This window comes from Solanum dulcamara, chromosome 7 (assembly GCF_947179165.1).
Source record: "Solanum dulcamara chromosome 7, daSolDulc1.2, whole genome shotgun sequence".
In the NCBI taxonomy this organism is placed as follows: Eukaryota; Viridiplantae; Streptophyta; class Magnoliopsida; order Solanales; family Solanaceae; genus Solanum; species Solanum dulcamara.
In genome coordinates this window covers 72,527,452-72,538,288 of record NC_077243.1, presented here as the reverse complement: position 1 = coordinate 72,538,288, position 10,837 = coordinate 72,527,452, and the positions used below count along the sequence as shown (strand labels likewise).

Genomic DNA, 10,837 nt, shown 5'->3' with positions numbered 1-10,837 from the left:
TTCTTCCATCCTCTTTTTGTGCGCCTTATAATTCCAACAAGTGGTATTAGAACGTTGATTTTGACAATCTCCATTGAAAGTGTGTCTCCGAGTTTGAGGACATGTTACGCGATCAGCTACTTGTAAAGAGAAGAGTGAATTCCTCTGGGTTTGTGAAGAAAGAGCAACTCATTTAGAAGGTATGAGTTTTGGAAGACTTCACAAGTTAAGAACGAAGACGTGAGAAGTCTCCTGTGATATTGTATTTGCAATTAGGGCTGTACATGGCAAATCGATAAACCGCACCAAACCGACAAATCGAACCAAATCGGAAAAAAAACCCGACTAGTGGTTTGGTTTGACTTGGTTTGGTGTTTGGAAAAAAAACCCGACCATTATAGGGTTGGTTTGGTTTTAACTAAAAAAAGTCAAACCGAACCTAAACCGACCCGATTATAGATATACTACTTTTAAATTATGTTATACATAAAAATATTTATTAAAATGTAATTTATAAATATTTTTTAAAATTTTTTCATAATTTTTGTTTTCTTTCTTACATTTAGATTTGGACTTGAGAAGCTCATCTAAATAATATACAAAAAAAGCTCATCTTATAAAGTTATATTATAAAGTTAAAACTTCAAACAATGTTCTTCTTCCATCTTATATGTTGATATTTTGTACTAGAACTCTTTTTAAGAAGTACTACACTGTGCTTTTTATTAGATACTATGAAAAATCCAAGAAATCCAAAAAAAATCGAAAAAATCAAAAAAACCGAAAAACCCGAAAAACCCGAGAAACCCGAGAAAAATTGATATCGAAAAACCCGACTTTTATTGGTTTGGTTTGGTTTATAGATTTAATAATCCGACACAAATGGTTTGGTTTGGTTTGTAAAAAATCCGAACCAACCCGGTCCATGTACACCCCTATTTGCAATAGTCTCCTTTCCCAAAATTAACGAAACCTTTTTGTTAATTCTCACCTTTACCGGGATATATGACAGATATATACAATAGATATGCCTCAATCCCAAACCAGCTAGGAGATACAACACACACACATATACAATAATACAAATGATATCAACTGAGGTCGTTAACAGACAGAAAAGTCTATATGACAAGTCGAGAACTTCAGACAAACTTTAGCTAGAAGAGAGTGTTTAACTTATGTGCATCGACATTGTAAAAAAAAATTACAGCATGAACTAAATTTGACATACAACAATAGGTAGCTCTTTGTAAGAGACAGGAAACCTGCTGTGAGCGGTAAAATTGCATTGATAGTGTAACGAACATTCACTATCAGTGTATATAACTTTAATTCAAAGATAGCAAAGCTCATTTTAGCTCAACAGTCCAATTCATGTTATACGTTGCTAGTCCCATTTGTAGGCTTGTAAGTGCAGAATATAATTGCTTTGATACACGACCAACCCCATCACTTCCATATGTTACCCTGCACAAATGTAAGCCAGAAAGTGTGTGATCCAGACATATACGAACGTTCACATTGGTATTCATGCAATGAAAAAGCAACTAATTTTAGAAATCATGATGTGTATGTTCATGGTCGTCTCACGTTCTGCAGCAGGAGACAAAACTAAAGAGATAACACGCTGAAATAGATAGTATCTGGATGAAAAAGTCTATCTAGATCCATTCCGATTTATGTAGATACCTTTTCCCAAGATAAGTAATGCTGCCAACAGGTGATTCAACCACTGCAGTTTCTGTGCAGAACACTTCATCAGCATCAAGTAATTCGTCCACAGACACTTGCCGTTTTTCTACCTGCATATTGACAATATGGTCTTAGAATAGTAGTCTTGTGATACATGAAGTATTTAGTGACCAGCTCAGCCAAGTGAACTAGAAGAAAAATTAGAGGAATGGTAACGTAAAGTCCATCATTATGTTAGGAACCTAATCATCAAAGTGTCTTTTCTACGAATTTGACTCACCGTGGCAAGAGCTAAACTTGAAAGATTCTAATTTTTCTCCTAGCCAGATGACCAACATATATGGCATAGTCATTGAAGTTCAATTCTAGCATTCAATAGAATCGAAGTTCTACCTAGGTGATTTAACCAATGCAGAACCATTTCCCTTAGATTGTTGGATGAATCAGAGATTGTAAGCCAAACTCTTTATAGCTACAACATGAAAACAACTCTCAGTTACCTATGCCTTGAATAATCAGTATTTTTTTGCTCATCCACTGACACTGTAAAATTTATAATGATATTCCTTTAACTAAACTCAGAATTGTATATGCTAGTTGGTAGAATAAGCACAATATTCATTGCTTTCTAGACTGGGGTTCATTACAAATATGATGAACATCATCTTCACGTCTTCCTCAGGTAAGCTAGAGGGTTAATTAATATCAAGTAATTGAATTTGGAAGTTTAAAAAAAGGAGGAACTCCAACTGCTTGCACCTATGAAACACAATATAAGTATATTTTTTAAACCATTATGGTATGGCAAGTAGGATTAGCATTAGTCTCAAGCATGTTTTTGTATAAGACAAACGGAGGGGGGGTTGTTACCTGGAACCCTTGGCTTACAGCTACGTCAATTATGCTCTTTCGTGTGATACCAGGAAGAATGGTTCCTTTAATTGCAGGAGTTGCTATCAGATTACCCTGAGATATAGTATATAGAAACATAGTTTCCTTCATCATTATGATAATTTGCAAATTAAGTCTGTTTGGAGAATTTAAAATATCCTTGTAGGAAAAATGCCACTGTTTGACAAATATTTTGGTGAATCGTAAAAACTTTATTCTTGTTTAAGACTAGCAAATGTTTCAATTGGCCTAATACACATGCCAAGAATCTACTCACGTTCACCAGAAAGAAAGAACTCTGTTTTTTTCGAGAAAAGGAAGAGAAGTCTATTGGTGTTCGACAGAAGACAATGATGAGCTAATCCATATGTAAGCCAAAATGGGAAAAGATAAAAAGGATACAAAATAAGAGCTTACTTTAAAAAATCTCCGGACACATATATGTTTGTCATCAACCCTAATGAAAATACTAAAAAAATAATTTGAGTACACAGATAAAATTGACGTAATATTATACCTTCACGATGAAAACATTACAAGAGGAAACCTCTTCTAGGTATCTTTTGTTAACAGAATCAAGGTACAGAACATCAGAGTAGCCTTTTGCTTTAGCAGCACTCTGTACCTTCAGGACCTACATTTACAAACCCAAAGATGGAAATGAAGTCATCAACAATTGCAGATTTGATTATCCATATACAATAAAAACTACACCTCGATCCCAAGCTAGTCTTGGTTGGACATATGAATCACTATATCCATTTAAACCCATTTCTTTCTAGAATTATATGTTAGGTATCAAATAATTAGTTGAAGAACAAATGTTTTTCTTCTCATGATCACAGCTCACTTATAAAGTTAGGTGTTTCCATGTAATAATATGATAATAAAACTGCAGATCCCCTTGTAAGCACATCAAGTGAAACGCTCAAAAGTATAGAGGAATAAGAGCTTGTTAGATAGAATGCAGAAGTTCATGGGGAAAGCTGAATGCAGAGGACGTATCATATATTCAAGGAATGAACAACGGGGGAGGATGGAATCAAAATACAAAAAGGATAAGCAAGCTTAGTAGGAACTCATGATTATTTATCATCGTCGATCCCCAAGAAGAAAATGGAACTAACTCAGGCTCCATTTAAAGCTTTCAGCAGTTAAACTTAGTGTTGCATAAGCAGATATATGAAATAAGCTAAATTTCCGTAAACTAGCATACTGCAGCATAATTTCCTATAGTCTTGACACCACCAGTACCACCAGGAGTTGCGCGATGCATTTCTGTCTCAATTACCAAATTTATTGGTGCCATACCGTCCTGCAAAGAAAGTAAAAAAATGAAGTGACGGTAGAGAAGGACCTAACGCATAAAATGGTTATTGGAACACAAACACGGAATTCTACAACAAACGATGTCATGCTCACTCAAAGATTAAGAATTAACAACAAGCCTACATCTTCCTATCCTTTCTGTATTCCTTACCAACACCATAACCTTTTGAGTTTTGTAGTGAGTAGTATGAAGATTGTGAGATAATGTATCATAACTTGTTAACTTTTTGCTTCCATCAATTTTCACTTCATACACCAACTGTAGTTGACAGTCCCAAGATTTGCCTCAACCATTATCAAGGACTTAAATTCATACAAACTTTTGAACATTTCAGAATTTAGTCAAAAAGGAATTCAGATCTAATGAATATTCTTATATCATTCACACCAAAACTTCATAGACCAACACCTTATGTCTAATTCCAATCCTTCTCATAATACTCAATCAGCAACTCAAACTTTCCTATAACCATATGAAATGTAATAAACAGCGGGGAAACAAATGCATATGTAATTTGAACTCCCCATCCCCTCTGGGCAATACTTGTAAACATGTATTTGAGAAGAGGATTGGTTTTTGAGGGGGCATGAGAATAATCAAAAAAAAAAATCTCTATAGGTTAAAACCAATAATATCATGGATCATTATGAACTTAAACAATTATCTTTTCACATAATTTAGCAGAAAAGATTTCCTTGTTTATAAGCTTAGGCTTTTAGAAGTGAAGTATAATTTGTACAATAGACCAAGATGATTTATCATTTTACATCTCCAATGGGAATGAACATTGACGGAAGTTTTTTCAGGGCGGTTTATGGGAAAAGTTACTTCCCAGTCAGAATGGTGAATTCGTCATTGATTTTTATAACATAATGTAGTTAGCTGAATAAGTTTTGAAACATTTTGCAAAGATGGAAGTGTTCCTGGAAGGGATAATTGACTAGATGGGTAATCTCATACACAATGAGGAAAATATTTTTCAAAATAGGAAAGGTTTTTGATACATGTATTAAATGCAGTTGTGTGTGATCCCCAGGCAATAAACCAAATGATTTCAGAGTCAGATGATTTTTGTTTTGAAGTTCTCATAAGTAAAGGTGCAAGCACTTTGTACCAATGATTAAGATTTCATGGAATGTGATATGTAAGAGAAAAACTGAAATATCAAACAAGGATAACACTAAAAGTGGGGTAAAAATCTATACATGCATCCTTTGTACACACATGCAATTTTCAAATGGACGAACACAGTTTAATTAGATTTCAAACATCTAAAGCCTATGCTATTCAACTTTTGAATAGTCAATGGTCAACACTTATGACATTTACAAATGTTAGCTAATGAGCAGAAGGAAAAACAAAAAGGAGAAGAAATCCTAAAAGTTCTATGCCTATTTCACTAACGAGGAAAAAAAGATGCATAAAAAAGTACCTTAAAATAATTTCCCACAGGCGAAACATAAATCAGGAATGTGTACTCAGGAGCTGGAGCGAAACCAAGAATAGCTCCACTCCCCATAAGGAGCGGTCTTATGTACAATGAACCTTTACCTGGTGGAGGAATCTGAAGTAAGGAATTGAAAAAGGAAACTAGTCAGGACAGATATCACCCAACAACAAGATTACTGACTAAGAGATTGAATTGTCACATTTACCTATCTTTCATTTGCTAAAACAGTGGCTTTAAGGGCTTCCACAAACTGTTCAATAGATGGTGAAGGCATGCATAAACGTTCTGCTCCCATCTTCATGCGCAGAGCATTTTCTTTGGGTCAAAACAGCAATATATTACCATCATATCTTTTATAGGCGTTTAAACCTTCAAACAATCCCTATCAATATTTCTAAAAACATTTTAAGTAAACTATGACAGAAGAAACATGGAGCAGGAATCATTAAAATGAATAGCATAAGCAATATATTTAAGATGTAAGAAAAAAGCACAGCAAGTGCAAAACAGACCTGTCCATAATTAAATATCCCAGAAGCTGGGCTCAACTCAATATTCCCAAAACGTTGTAGCTCGCCATTAGAAAAGTTCCCATCTTGAGAACATTTCATGTTATACATATAATCAGTAGACATAACCCCAAAGCCAAGGTTGTCCCAATCGATGCTGGCTAATTCAGGTGTGGCACTTCTTTTATAAAGAAAACACTTTTTATCAGTTGGTCCGCTAGCGATAAAACAAGCAAAGCACTAGATCGTTTTTCTTTCTTTCTTTTTAAGAGCAAACAAGCAAAGCACTATATCTAGAGGCACTTGATAGATGGTCTGAAAATAAAAAACTGTATAATTAGAGGAAACTGTGTTGATTCATCAATGTTACGAAGCTCTAAGTTTTATGCTTTTGTTTCTTATGGTTGCTGAATTCTGAGGTAGTGTCACCGAATGAAGGCTGGTTCAAGGTGGCAAGATTTAACCACCTCACTTTGTAAGGTTGAAACATAAACATCCGATAAAAGCTACTTTTAAGAACATTAGTTGAGAATGCTGAGATATTATTCTTCCAAATTGTATGGTCTTTAATATATACAATGACTAGCCTATGATCCAATGAGGCCCCTGAGGTTTTTAGCCCCATAAAAGCATATTCATCGCTCTGTTTATTTTGGTTATCCGTCACTGATTCACAACAACGTATAACATCCTAGGTCTGGGCAATGAAGCTACCTAAATTCAGGTAGTGAGTCTTTATGCACTAACATTAGACTAAGCTAACCACAACATTGAGCAGTAGTTATGCATTTTAGTTTATTCTAATTTTGCGTAATAGCCAATTGAGCAGAGTAAATGCTGAAAGAGTATAACTCACAAACAAAACATTAAGTATTAAGCAGCATATGGTAGTATTTCCGTGATGTGATATCGATTCAATTTTTCCCATGTATCAATCCAAATGTACTAGTCGAAACAATAATCAAGTGAAAATATATTTCGGAAAATTGAAAATCAGTAGAAAGGGGAAAAAATACCTAGCAGAATAGGCCACCTGAAAAGCACTCCCAATCGTTTATGGTGCAATTACAACTGTAAGAAGCAAAAATGTGACTGCTTCTGAAGCTGTATAACAGAAAAAATTAACAATTCAACACAAATATAGATAAATAAAAATTTTAAAATAAAATTTAGTCGGCGTGAATCGGAATTTAGTCGAGAAAAAAAAAAAAGGACATTAGTGAAGCGGAGCAAAAACCTTGAGAGGGAGAGTGAGAAAAATGGCGCTTAATAGCGGCGGTTCGTGGTGGACGGAGAAGTTGGTGGTGGTGGTGGTGGTGATAAGTGGTTTTCAGGTGAAGGCCTGCTAATGCACCGCCGCTCTCCATTGATCTCTTCTTCTTCTACGACTTGAACGGTGTAATTATATTTTTTTTATTATTTTGATAACAACGTACTACTGGTATTAAGTACTGCAATTTGGTGACTATTATATAAATGCATCCACGTACTCAACTTCTATCTTGGGGAAAAAAATGTATATACTAATATATTAAAAATAATTATTTATTATTTAAATTTCTTTTTATTATTTAAAATTAAATATTAATTAATATGAAATATTATGATTAAATACTCAGAACAACTATTGTTCTTAAAGAATATATGCAAAATACAAAATGGACAAGTAAATACTAACCAAATTGATAACAACGTTTATAGTATTTTGTCAAATATTTAATTCAAGACGTTTATACTATTTTTCTTAACGTTTTAATTTTGTACTAATCATAATTTGTTTTAAGTAATTTGTATTATAGAAACTTATAAAAATCTCACTAGTTTATGAGTTAATTACTTAGAAACACTTTAGTTTACAATATTATGAATCTTATCAGATTTTAGTGCATCCAGATACGTCCAAATGCATGTATATCGGGATTCATGTGATCAAAATTAGGTGTAATTTGTTCTAGATAAACTGTATCCAAGTGAATTTGCATGTATCTGCGATACATAAACAAATCTGGTTCGCCTCCCTCCCATCTCGCTCACCACTCTCCTATGTATTTGGTATCACAGATACATACGAATCACACTAGACATACTCTAAATACATATATCTATATGTATCTAGTGTGATTCGTATGTATCTGGAATACATGATTATCTCTCTCATCTTCCTCCCCATCTCGCTCGCCTCCCTCCTTATATTTAGTGTATCTAGTAGTAAAAATACATATATCTAGGTATATATTTCTCCATATACGATAAGAAACTCTTAATTAGTGATAAGAGACGTAATTATTTGAAAGTATAGATAAAATTAGTATATATAATATGAATGTATGTCTAATAAAATAGTTTATCCTTATATTAATTATTTATTGTTAGTTTCAACATTTTTATTCGAAACATGTTTGAGATATACTTTAACAAGAAAAAATGAAAACAATTGATAATAACCTTGTGGAAGGAAGTTGCAGGAAGGAGAATTTTCTCACGTAATTTGGGACGAAAGAAGTAGTAAACATATGTCCTTATGTGTTATAGTCACGTAAGAAAATGACTTGATTAGACAAATAATATTAGAGTAAGAGAGGAAATTAAACTAATAAATAGTCATTTTATGCTAAAATATTGGATAAGTTTCAGAGTGGATCGGATTTATGATGTTTGCTTAATTTTGCACTTTAATTGAATAATGGTATTGGTGTAAGGAAAAATTAGGAGAAAAAATTATTACAATTTGAGGTGAGTTAGCTTCGACCTGGTCGACAAGAGGAAGCTATTTGAATGGTAAACACATATCACTTTCAACCTGAAGATTGTGAGTTCGAGTCACCAAGCTCTCAAAAATGTGGGATCTTCTAGGGAGGGATGAAAAATAAAAATAAAAAGGGAAAATTATGACCATAGCAACATAAATTTGTCATTATAAATAATTAGAAAAACTATACCCATATAAAATTATTATACTTAAAAGGTTTGTCATATATAAAAAAATTCCAATAAAAAAGCTTCAACCTAGTCCAAGGTTTTAAAAACAACAATAAATATCATGTATCGAATAGTGTGAGCTTGTCCAATACACTTCCTCGTGACTCTTTTTTTTCCCTCAGTCATCTAATGATGTTGCCAGAACCACCAACCCCAGATGATGCTCCTTTGGGTGTCCTTCACTAACTCTATTTATAGGGTTACACAGAGAAATATCAAAGGGTATCTAAAAAATAACATTAAACCTTACTAATGTGGGAAATATTATGGAAATGTGGAAGATCAATGAGGAGATAGTGAAAATGTGGATATTACTACACATAATAATAAAAGTTACACGTAGTAATTATGGACATTCACTATGACATAATAATAGTATTTATAATGCTCTCCCCTGAATGACCATTGATAGATATTGAAATTAGGAAGTATATGTATAATATATAAAGCGTATCTGTAAAGGGTATAAGAAATGGTATTCTGGTGTGTATGAAGTAATATATACACAATATAGGGAGATATATAGTATGTGGTATATACGATCAAATAATATGTGTATGAAAACGATGTATGGGTATGGTATATGAAATGGTGTATAATGTATATACGGTGGTATATGATGCATGTATACATAATATACAAAGAAGTATATGATATATGAAGTGGTACATATACGTGTATATTCATATATATATATATATATATATATATATATATATATATATATATATATATATGATATATTTGTATGGAAGTATGATATGCACATGGTAGGGGTGTACATAGACCGGATTGGTTCGGATTTTTTACAAACCAAACCAAACCATTTGTGTCGGGTTATTAAATCTATAAACCAAACCAAACCAATAAAAGTCGGGTTTTTCGATATCAATTTTTCTCGGGTTTTTTGGGTTTTTTCGGGTTTCTCGGATTTTTTGGGTTTTTTCGGATTTTTTCGGGTTTCTCGTAGTATCTAATAAAAAGCACAGAGCAGTGCTTCTTAAAAAGAGTTCTAGTACAAAATATCAACATATAAGATGGAGGCACAACACTTTTTGAAGTTTTAACTTTATAATATAATTTTATAAGATAAGTTTTTTTTGTATATTATTTAGATGGGCTACTCAAGTCTAAATCTAAATGTAAGAAAGAAAACAAAAATTATGAAAAAATTTTAGAAAATATTTATAAATTACATTTTAATAAATATTTTTTATGTATAACATAATTTAAAAGTAGTATATCTATAATCGGGTCGGTTTGGGTTCGGTTTGACTTTTTTTAGTTAAAACCAAACCAACCCTATAATAGTCGGATTTTTTTTTCAAACACCAAACCAAGTCAAACCAAACCACTAGTCGGGTTTTTTTTCCGATTTGGTTTGGTTTATCGGTTTGGTGCGGTTTATCGGTTTGTCCTGTACAGCCCTAGCACATGGTATGATATTGGTTTTGGGCTGCTTGATTTGGGATTTAGATTGGCCTAAGTTATTGTTCTAGCTCAAGACAAGATACACTCTAAAGCGCATTCCTTATTTTGATCCTTTTAATCATCATTTTGTAGTTGGATAAGAAATAATTTATTCACGTATTAATTTTTGTATAATTTATACGATGTTTGACAAATAAATAAAAAATAAGTTATTCATATATGAAATTAATACGATATTTGATTGACAATTTAGAAACTTGCATAATTAATATTTTGTATTGTTTATTCTTTTATGTAATTTTTTTAGGAGTCTTGTAAATAGTTGTAGAGGTCTATGGTCTATAAATACGTTCATATTTTACAATTGGTGACATAATTGGAGATAAGCAATACAAGTAAAGTTTCTCAAAATTCTTCTCTTCTTTCACATACATGACATGAGCATTGACATACACAAATACATATACATAATTCTCAAAATATATACAATTTAAACCAAAGTCATACGATAATATTCCTCTTCTTTTTTCAACTGAGGAAACTTTCATCATACTATATTATAAGTGGAAAGCTTCT

At 32.6% G+C, this 10,837-nt stretch overlaps 1 pseudogene; it reads right to left on the bottom strand.

Annotated features, from left to right (window-relative positions):
* Positions 1-1,080: 1,080 nt before the first annotated feature.
* On the bottom strand, positions 1,081-7,278 carry LOC129896514 (branched-chain amino acid aminotransferase 2, chloroplastic-like; annotated as a pseudogene).
* Positions 7,279-10,837: the final 3,559 nt, after the last annotated feature.